We start from the raw sequence: 11,584 nt of genomic DNA, 5'->3' as shown, positions 1-11,584 counted from the left end.
AGGAAACTCAACCTAGGGACTAAAGATCATATAATCAGGTTCAATGGAAAAAATGAATCACATGATGACTTGTTGTGAAAAATGCATTTTTTTTTATCTCTCCCTATGTTGTGAGTGCATTTACATGTAATGATTGTGAGGTTGAGTTTAAGAAACTCTTAATAAAAATCTGTAGCTCGTATAAGTGGGGTGTTAAAATTATAGGAGCACTCTCGACAGATTTCACCTATGTAAGTGTGGAGATAGATCGCTTCCTATGAGAATTAGGCTCATTTTCAAAGACACTCATGAAAATTGAAATAGCACAAGGCCATAATGTGTTGGCTATAAAGCTCGTGTCAACACCTTGACTATTATGTGAAAGCAATACATTTTTATTTTCCTTAAGTGGTTATAGTTCAAGTTTGAGACCACTACGACTCTAGAGTAAAAACTAGTATTTTATTGAGTAAAGATTTAATACGGAGCACACCTTTATTATGGATGATAGTCTTCCTTCAACAAGTATACTATCTTATTAATATTAAAATGGGTGTGGAATTGATGGAGTTGAACATTTTAATATTAGTATAATATTAATTTGCTTTTCATTGTCCTTACCAAAATGTAATATGCTGACTTTTGGCCTTACCTCTTCTTCATTTTCTTAACGTGGGAGGATTTAAGATTTTACTTAAATGGCTGACATTATTGTTTCAGGCATTACTCCATTTATTTGGAGTTAGTGGCATTGCCTTTATTCATATTTTAATTCTACCCGTTTATAGTTTTTTTTTTCCTATTTATTGTTGAAATGCATGTCACTACTTTATTGTCTTAATGTCATGATGGCACCAACCAACGTTGCATGGCTGAAAATTTTCAGCTTTCAACTCTTATTTATTTGGTGATATTATAAGTCATTTAATCTTAATTCTTTATAGTGGTAGAATATAGTGATTAGTGTCCTTAGTTACATGTTACTCTAACCTCTTGGCCATTATTCTTCCATCTTAACTACCCCTTATTTATTATTTTTCATTGCATGAAAGACTTTCTTTTCTATAAGTAGAAGTGGTTTTGCATGTTTTTTTATTGCACAAGAAATAGAGTTCACAAAAGTTTGTAAAAAAAGAGTTTATTAGTTGAAGGGAGGTGTTCTTTTTGTGGAGCTTTGAACTCAAATCTTGTCCAGAGTTGTTGTGTTGTTGTGTTGTTCTTTATGAGAAGGTTGTTGTATTTTTTAGGGGACAAGTGAAGAAGATTACTGTTGGACCGATGAAATCATTTGCTGCAGTGGGCTTGAATCTCCTTAAAAAGAGCGAGATATCTGCGCCTCAGCCACGAAGAAGATTCTTATATTTTCTTCATTTATATTTTTTCAGTTGTAATTTTATTGTAATTTCACTAACATATTTTGTTATCCTTTAGGTTTTATATAATGTAAGCTGATTTAAACATATGCAAAATTTCACCTTTTTTGACCAACAAAAGGATTGAGAAAGAAAATTGTTAGACTTTGTGACCCGAATTCTCTTAATCCGGTCTTGAAAAGTTCGCAGTACGATCCATATTTGTGATTTTTTATGGGGTCTGTGGTAGTAGCGTAGGGATTGGGTTTAGGATTTATTTGTACGCACGAATTACATAAATGCATTTAGTGGGTCGGTTTTAGACGTAATATATATACGTCTTTGAGATTACGTCTCCATTGTTGTACTCCTCTCCATTATAGTGAAAATCCTTCTCTCCTGTCCGTAATTTTTTCCGCAAGAATTTTCACGTAAATCTGTTTGTTCATCTTATTTTCTTTTGCTTGTGGTTTGCTTGTTGCTGTCAGATTCTTAACAAAAATAATTCGCAAGATCTGAAGTATAATTGATGATAAACACCTACGTCCAAAATTCTTTATCCTTTTACTCCTTCATAGCCCACACAGCTATATAAGTTGTGGGATTATTAAAATCCATAGAATGGTTACTTTCCAATACTTCCAGCATGAGAACACAATTCTTGCAGGATTGCTCCACCTTTTTCCATTTCTCATCAGCCAAATCAAAAGAGGTTATGCTCCAAATCCTTCCCAAACTAAAACCAACAGTACTTAGCCCAATGAAACTTCCTATTAAGAAGCTTAACTGCACTTAAGGGTGGCAAACGGGCGGATTGAATTGGATTTGGACGGGTTAAATATGGATCGAGCAAAAATGATTTGGATTGCAATCCGCCCATAAAAATATGGGTAAATATGGATGTGGTCAAATATGCATTGGGTAAAAATGGTTCCAACCCACTTTAACTCCTAAAGTCAAAAACATAAAACTTCTATATCATATCAACTTGACTTATTTTCCATTTTTTTTAGTTTTTTTCTTTTTAGTTTTTTTTTTCTCTTCTATATGTAGCCTCTAGTTTTATTTTTTTATTATTTTTATTTTTTTTCCATTTCTTTTTTCTCTCTCTCTTCCATCTCTAACCATTGCTTCTCTTTCTTTTTTCTTTTTTTTTTCTTTTCTTTTTTCGTCTCCTTTTTTTCTATTTTTTATTTTATTTTGTTTTTACTTCTTTCTCACTTTTTTCTTTTTTCGTTGAATTTTATGTTTTATATTTTTTTTTATTTTCGAAGAACATGATTAAGTTGAGTACAAATTATGGATGATGACTGAAATATCATAATCATTCAGTATATTTATATTTACCATCATTTTTTTTTCTTTTTTCTTTTCTCCTTTTTCATTATTTTTTTCTTTTTGATTTTTTTGCATTTTTTCTTCAATTCTTTCTTTACCCTTTTTTTCTCTCTTCTATCTCTAACTTCTACCTCTCTTTCTTTGTATTTTTTTTTCTATGTTTGGTTTTCTTCCCTTTTTATGATAACGAAAATACCCTAAGCGCATATTGATTTATATTCGCCCAACATTTATAATTTGTGTAAATACATTCAAGTGGACTCCACCTAATGGACAGATACAAAGATAGTATCCTGGAAGATCTTGGAATTATATTCGTCAAACCAAATATCTTTAGCAGTTGCAAGAAGTAAAAAAATCAAGGTTTCTGCGTACTTCCTGCCTTGCCTGACCCTAAGCTCTTCATTTGTGCCTTACTTCCACTCTAACGAGAACTCTAAGATGAGGAAGTTAGAAGTCGACTTTTAAGCTGGACTTTTCCATAAATCAAAGGCTATGTGGAACCTCTTCCATATATGAAATGGAATAAAGATGGACCAAGCTACTTAATGCAATTGTATTTGTATTTGTTTTTTAGACTTCAAACTTGTATTTTTATTTTATAGTTTGCACCGTCATATATATTTTATATAATTCGCACTTATATTTTAAAAGATCTGTTTTGTATTTGTAATTTATCTTTTACTGCACATTGTATTTGTATTTTGTGATTTTATTTTGCTTGTATTTGTATTTGTATTCTATTTTCATTGATGAACTTGTATTTTTAAAGATCTATTTTATATTTGTATTTTTAAGTTGACCATGTATTGTATTTGTATTTATAATTGCATTTATTTTTATTTGCATTCGTAGTTGACAGTATCATTTGTATTTTTAAACAATTGAAAAAGAACAGTTATTTTTCTTTCTATGAACACTAATATTTATATATATTGATACAACTTGTATTTTATTGATATAAATTAAACAATACAAATAAAAATAATAAAATTATACAAATACAATTGTTAAATTATACAAATACAAATGTTACATTTGTATCAAATGATACATGTTTATACAACTTGAACCATACGCATACTAATGATACTTGTTTCTATACAAATATAAATGATAAATTTGATATACAAATACTAATGACACATTTGCATTGAATGATACATTGTATATTTATATATTTTAGTCTCGAAAAAATATAATTAATTCATACACTTATTTGTATATAAATACAAATGATAAATTGTACATATTGAAAACTAAGCTATTCAAATACAAATAATAAAATTATTTGAAATATATAGTATGATACAAATAAATTTAAAGTAAAAAAAATTATAAAATATAAAATGCAATAAAAAAAATGAGGAAAAAATATATAAAAAAAAAGAAGAAAAATGACGAACCACGAATGAAAAGGGGGAAAATGAAAATACAAAAAAAAAAGAATGCGAAGAAAAAAGAAATAAAATTGAAAAGGAAAAAAATTGATGAAATAAAAGAAAGAAAAAAGTGTAAGAAACGAGTAAAAAATAAGTGGAAAAAACAAAAAATAAAAAATAGTAAATTAAAGGAAAAAGGAAAGAAAAAAATAGTAAATTAAAGGAAAAAAGAAAGAAAAAAAAGAAACTAGAAAAGAAAAAAAAACTGAAATTTTAAGCATAGGTAGGTGATCTCTGTGTTTAAATGGGTACCTGTTATAAATGTATTTACATTATAGTGAATGTCTATCAATATCTATCAAGATTTACTTTGATATCTATTAGGATTTGAAGCATCCGTCTTTTACTCAGACTAGGAGTAAATTTTTCCTATAAATAGAGGAGTTTTGTTCATTGTATTTACAATCTTATGATCTCTCATCTCTCATCTCTCAAGAGAAGAAATAAGAATTACTTTCTCTATTCTCTCTACTCTTCTTCTTTATTCTTTATAGTTTTATATAGTTTTATAACATGTTATCAGCACGAGACTCTGACAAACAAGGTGAGATTATAAATCTGAAGGATTTCAAGGTTAGTAATTCTTTATGTTATCTTTCTTTTGCTACTATTAATATAATTATTATTGGATTTGAGGAAAAATAATTGGTTTGGAACCATTTATATTTTAAATTTATTCCTCAAAAACAATATTATCAAAAAGGATGATAATATGTTGGGTTCAAGTCTCATCGATTCATGCCTAAGACAAATTTATATGGATAAGATGTTGAGTTTGAATCTCAATACACCATATTGATGATATTATGATGGCTAAGGTAAAATAATGGGTGTTTAATGAAAAGTCATGAAATTCGACCCATTGAATATGCTCCATTCCATGAAATGAATGTGGTAGCAATATATGATAAGTCTGAAATATGACAACTTACTTCATTCTTGAGGTGTATTTGGTAGCAGTGCATAATATGTCTGAAAGAAGACAAGTGATTAAATGCACGAATACACGCGTGGAGGGACAATATGATAGTGATCATCAAAAGTGACGATATTTTCACACGCTTATATGATTATAAGATATACTAGAGAAGAATTCTCTATATCATATGTATGCCTCGATTTGCTTCTGAAGTAGCAAAATCTTAAAAGAGATTATAAGCTATCATAATTTGATAGGCTTAAGGCAGGATTATATTCAATTCTTGGGGAATGAGAAACTTATTAATGCAAACGTGTACTTGATTGTGATTATATCACAACTCACCTACGAAAGAGGTTGAATAATTTTGAAATCTACTTCTAAAGTAGTAAATCTAAAATTTATTCATATAATAGTAAATCTGAAATTTACTAAAGCAATAACACATATCATGGTAAACTTGGAGTTTACTAGATTAAAAGTTCATAAGTTGACATGAACGATTGTGATATTTCGAAGATGTGCATACTGAGTATTGAACATATATTGAAGAATTAGAAAATTCTTCATGAACTTTAATGTTGCTTGTTCTCATGATAAGTTGGTTGGACCAACTAATTTTGGGATTTGATCCCTCAAAATCTGAAAAGAATAAAAGATGAATAAGGGCCCGTTCACCTATCATGTAATATGTTGAAAAGATACATCAATAAGATGATCACATGTATATTCATGGTCAACCTACATTTGATATTCATAAAGTTACTTGTTCAATATAAATTAAGCATAATTTTCAGATTGTGCAATCAAGAAAGTTATCTTGATGATGATGGTTTGGCATTGAATGTCTTTGATAAATAGCTAAATCATCGCTAATGAGAACAAAGCTTCATGTGTTGGTCTGAAATATGATATGTTGCATACAATAATACTTGTATGCATTAGACCAATAAATTATGATTATTTCTTCCCTCTCAAGTGGTTCAAGGTCGGGAACCAATTATTTTATCTAATAATTTTGATGTGTGGTATATGATTAATAAATATACCATAATGTACAAAGATGGATTCCTCAAAGAAGTAGAGGATGTATGTTAGTTTTCCTAACATAAGTGCTATTATAAGCGCTATGAAATATGTTAGGAATTATCACCAGATTCTCATCCAAAAGATAATTCAAGTCAAATGCCGAAAGCATCTCATATTAAGTGAAAACACTCTTATTTTGAGTTCCTAAAGGACAGAGTCTATGCATGCATGAAGCGTGGTAGACTAATCGGTTCCAAATGAAATAGTCCTTAAAAAATAAGGAGCAAATAATCATAATAAGAAAGCAATGAACTCTTGAAGAGTCTATGACATAACACTTCATGAAACCTTATGTAAGGTTCATGTGCCTGAAAATAATGAAGTGATGAGATCTCAAAATATTATGTCGCATTGTGAACCGATATGAAATGATATATCATCAATCTATTTGACACAATATTGGTGCAATATTGTGAAAGATTACGAGGATCTAAATTCTACGTTTATTTAAGCATGCTGACGTAGAAACATTTATCAAGTGACATGAAAGGATGCATTTTGGTAAGTATAAAACTTATTTGAAGATGTCACTCATGAAATGTTGAATATTATTACTTAACAAAACTTATGTGAAAAACTTTTAAGGATTCAAAATGCTTGAAGCATATAAAAGTTTCTAGGAAACTTATTTATAATCCTTATATTGTATAAGCTTATTGCTTGAAAATCATTGGAACTCTTGGAGAGTTTTCAAAGAAATAGATTATTTGTTGAAATTCGAAATATATCGAATTGGATTGGTTATGAAGTACCATATCTTAGTGCAATTGATGCACTCATGTACCTTGCAAATACTACAAGGTCTATAGCCTTTTCGGTTAATATGTTAGCAAGATATATTTCTACTCCTATTAGGAGACATATGAATGAGATCAAACACATGATTTTATTCTAAAGATTGCAGTCCAGATATTACTGGTCATGCTGATGTTGGGTACTCATATAACCCACATAAATCTTGGTCTCAAACATACAATGTGTTCAGATGAGGGGATACTGCCATATCTTGGAGATATACAAAGCAGTCATCTAGCCATTTTATCGAACCATAATAAGATAATAACTATTCATGAAGCAAGTTAAGAATGAGTATGGTTGAGATCCATGATACATCTCATTCGAGAAAAATATGGCATGAAATGTGACAATGTACCCACAATTTTATATGGAAATAATGCAACATGCATAACACATCTTGATGAATTCATAAAAGGAAATAGAACGAATCACACTTCATCAAAACTTTTCTACATACATGAGCTCCAAAAGAATGGTGATATTAACGTGCAACGAATTCGTTCAAGTGACAATGTGGTTGTTTTATTCACCAAGTCTCCTTCAATTTCAACTTTCAAGAAGATGGTGTACAAGATCAGGATGCAAAGGTTCAAGGATGTTCTCATTAGGGAGAGTTAATACGCGCTGTACTCTTTTTCCCTTATGGGGTTTTGTACCACTGGGTTTTCCTTGTAAGGTTTTTAATGAGGCAACCGAAATGCGTATTATTAGAGATGTGTACTCTTTTTTCTTCACTAGATTTTTTTTCTACTGGATTTTTTCTAGTAAGGTTTTAACGAGGCACATTATCTACCAATTAGACATTCAAGGGGGAGTGTTATAAAGTATTTACATTATAGTGAATGTCTATCAAGATCTACTTTGATATCTATTAGGATTTGAAGCATCCGTCTTTTACAATCTTATGATCTCTCATCCCTCAAGAGAAGAAATAAAAATTACTTTCTCTATTCTCTCTACTCTTCTTCTTTATTCTTTATAGTTTTATATAGTGTTATAACAGTACCCATATTTTACCCATTTTGTCCATATTTGTATGAGATTTTAAAATGAGTTGAAGTCCATACTTACCCATTTGAAATATGAGTGATCCAATTCAATAAATATGGGTTAAATGGACTTTTTTCGCAAATATGGGCTGAAATTGCCAGCTAGGCACTAATTAATCGCGCCAACATTCCAAGGATATTCAAATCTTTGCCAAGAATCGCTCTTCAGATAATACATACTGGGAAAATTTTAACATGGGTGACCCTCAACCAACAATAGTTGTGTGAGGCACCATTTATTTATGGACAAGTGTATTTATGGACCCCTTTGTGTCAGCACATGTCCCTTTTTTCATCTTCTCCTATTTTGACCTTTTTTTTTTCTACACTATACTTCTTTATATTAATTTTCTACAAATTTATTTATTACTTTTCGTTTTCTAATGGTTAAATAGTTTAAATTTAATCATAAATTTAAGCACATAATCTTTAAGTTTTTAGGTAAAATTTATATATTCGAAAACTAAGTAAAAATTACTATAAATCACAATTATTGACCAATTCAAAATATTTTTAAAATATATGAAAGAATTGCTATCAAAATAAATTTAGTTGAATCTTGACATCGAAACTAACACCTAAATTGAAACAAAGTAAGTATATTTTAGTCTTTCTTTGTCTCTTTTGTTTTTTGTTTAATTAGTATCTCTCTCTCACTTATATGTTCTTTTTTATTTCGACAATTTTCTTTTGTTTTAATCTGTTTTAAAATCAATTTTATTACTCCCTTAATTTTATTTATTCGGTCCACTGAAAATAACTTTTCTCTTTATTTATTTATTTTAATAAATAAAAATTTCATGTTATTTCTTTAGTATTTATCATTAAACAACTATATAAAGTATTGATAGTTAAATTTAAATTTTCAAAACATAATCAATAGGATTGATTTAGTAAAATAAATTTTTAATACAATAACAATTTAATTTATGTATAAAAAATAAACTCATAACAAAATAGTGAAAGACCTTCATGTGTTATTAAATAACATAAATATTACCAACATGAGTTGTGGTGTAGTGATGGGGCTGCTCCACCTTTAACTAGATATCGAGGATTCGACACTTGGTATGGAGAAAACTCTATTGGGAGCACTGTCACCTTAATAGGCCCTGCAACACGCGATTCAGATTAATTGGGGCTCCAATACAGACACCGGACACCAAATAGGAAACCAAAAAAAAAAACATAAATATTTAGAGTTTATGGACAAACCATATGTTATTTTTATTATCATTAAATTAACTTGAACCCAGTAACGAATTTTTAAAATTTCAATTTAGTTCATTTAATCTAGTTTTCTCATTTTGAAAATTTTTTATTGAAAGTTTTCTGGCAAAAAAAATTTCCCCAATTTTCTCACATTAAAATTTTTAATAATTACTATCTTATGTATTTTCCTAAGTCAGAGGTCTATCGAAAACAGCCTCCCTAATTTATTTGAGGTAGTGATATGATCTTCATACATTCTACCCTCCCCAGATTCACTATGTGAGAATATACTACGTATATTATTATTGTCGTAATTTTTTATTTATTTATTTAAGTATAACAGTAGTATTAAAAATAATATTTAATTTAAATACAAAAGAAATTTGGATCTTTAACGAACCAAATAAATCAAAATCAAGGAAATAGTCAAATTGATTTTAATAAATCGAGAAAGTGTAAAAAAAAGATGAGTAAGGAGGAAAGATAAATAAAAAGAAAAAAAAGGAAAAGATAAATTGGTGAGGAAGAGGGCAAGTTAATTAAGTTGATATAATGGGTCCCACAAGACATTATTTTGCTAATTTAAAAATCCTTCACACAACTAATACTAGGTGTGCCTCGCCCATGATAAAATTTTGAGTTAATACATAAAAATGACCCTAAACTTGACACCAAATTATAATTTTGACCTTAAACTTTGATAGTGCACAAATAGGACCTTTAACTATTCAAAACCTGAACAAATATGACCTTCGATTTTGCAACTCCATGCGTGAATCTAACTTACGCCTACGTGGAAAGGTAATCCAATCACACGGCGGTGCCACGTCGTTAAAAGGGCTGACTTGGAGAGAGGTCGTATTTGTACAGTTTTGAATAGTTAAAACTCATATTTGTACACTGTAAAAGTTTTACTTTTTGTGTTAAAACGACGTCGTTTTTATTATTATTATTATTATTATTATTGTTATTGTTATTGTTGTTATTATTATTATTATTTTTATTTATTTCTATAGTAGCAGCACCTAACGTTTTTTATAATTTTAAAAAATTATTATTTTTATTATTATTATTTTATTTATTTCTATAGCAGCAACACCTAGCTTTTTTTTAATTAAAAAAAAACAGCCACTAGCAGGGATCGAACCCGCACAGTAGGCTGAAAGAAGCGCCAAAGAAAAGCAAATAACACCACTGGGCTATCTAAGTGCCTTGTTTCATGTGGTTCAATATTAATATACATACATAAATATACATTTTCTATCTTATATAAATACAACGTAATTTTTTTACCGAGGGGGTTCGGGTGAACCCCATGGCAACCACGTAGGTCCACCCCTCGTTTCTTTAATAACGTTTTAATAACGTTAATTTAATAACATTTTAATTACGTTAATTTGATAATGTTAATTTAATATACTACTACTACTATCCTTAATAACATCAATTTAATAAAGTTTTATTAAAACTATAATTTTTTTATTATTAGTATAGTTTCATCTTTAATTTAATATTTAAATAAATAATATTTAGATATATTATATATATTATATAACTTAAATTCGTCCCCTGCTTTATAATATATATACATACCCGCTCGATTTTTTCATATGAGGCTGACCCGCCTAATTAATAAATCTTCAATATTGCTCTTTTTCCATAATGACAAAAGAAATTAGATGTCATTTTCATCTTTGAGCCGAAAATAATAAAAAATAATAGTGAAGAGTCAATTAAAGGTTATATTTGTGCAGTTTTGAATAGTTAAAGGTCATATTTGTGCACTCTCAAAGTTTAAGGTCAAATTTATGTATTATGCCCTTATATTTTAAACTGGACGCGCCTAGTTTTGCGTGTTGAACACGCGTTTTTCCACGTAGGATTGGAGGTCATATTTGTACAGTTTTGAATAGTTAAAGGTCATATTTGTGCACTATCAAAGTTTAAGGTATTAATTTATGATAAAAATTGGATTTAGATATCCACCAAAACAATATTTATAATATTTGTTTAGATGAATAACGTACAAAAACCACAACAATATAAAGAATTAAAACAAATAATATCTGAAAAACGTAAAGAATTAAAAATAAGGATAGAAAGACTACAGTATAACATAATTACCGGAGTTAGTAAAAACTCAGTAAATGCACAAAAAGAAGAAATACCAAATTTAGAATTAACAATAGATAGTCTAGAATATATATATCAACATAACCTATATACATTTAAATAAAATGAACAAAGAAAAATTTATAATAGATGAAAAAACATATGAAAATCACGAAGGATTAAAAATAAAAATAGTATTCTCTAATTTAGGAAGGAGATATAAGAAAATAGGTGAACATTTATATTTAATGTTAGAAAAAGAAGAATTAAAATTAGAAGATAAGTTGACAGCCA

The sequence above is a fragment of the Capsicum annuum genome, chromosome 7 (assembly GCF_002878395.1).
Source record: "Capsicum annuum cultivar UCD-10X-F1 chromosome 7, UCD10Xv1.1, whole genome shotgun sequence".
Classification (NCBI taxonomy): Eukaryota; Viridiplantae; Streptophyta; class Magnoliopsida; order Solanales; family Solanaceae; genus Capsicum; species Capsicum annuum.
Note: the sequence above shows the minus strand (reverse complement) of the source record.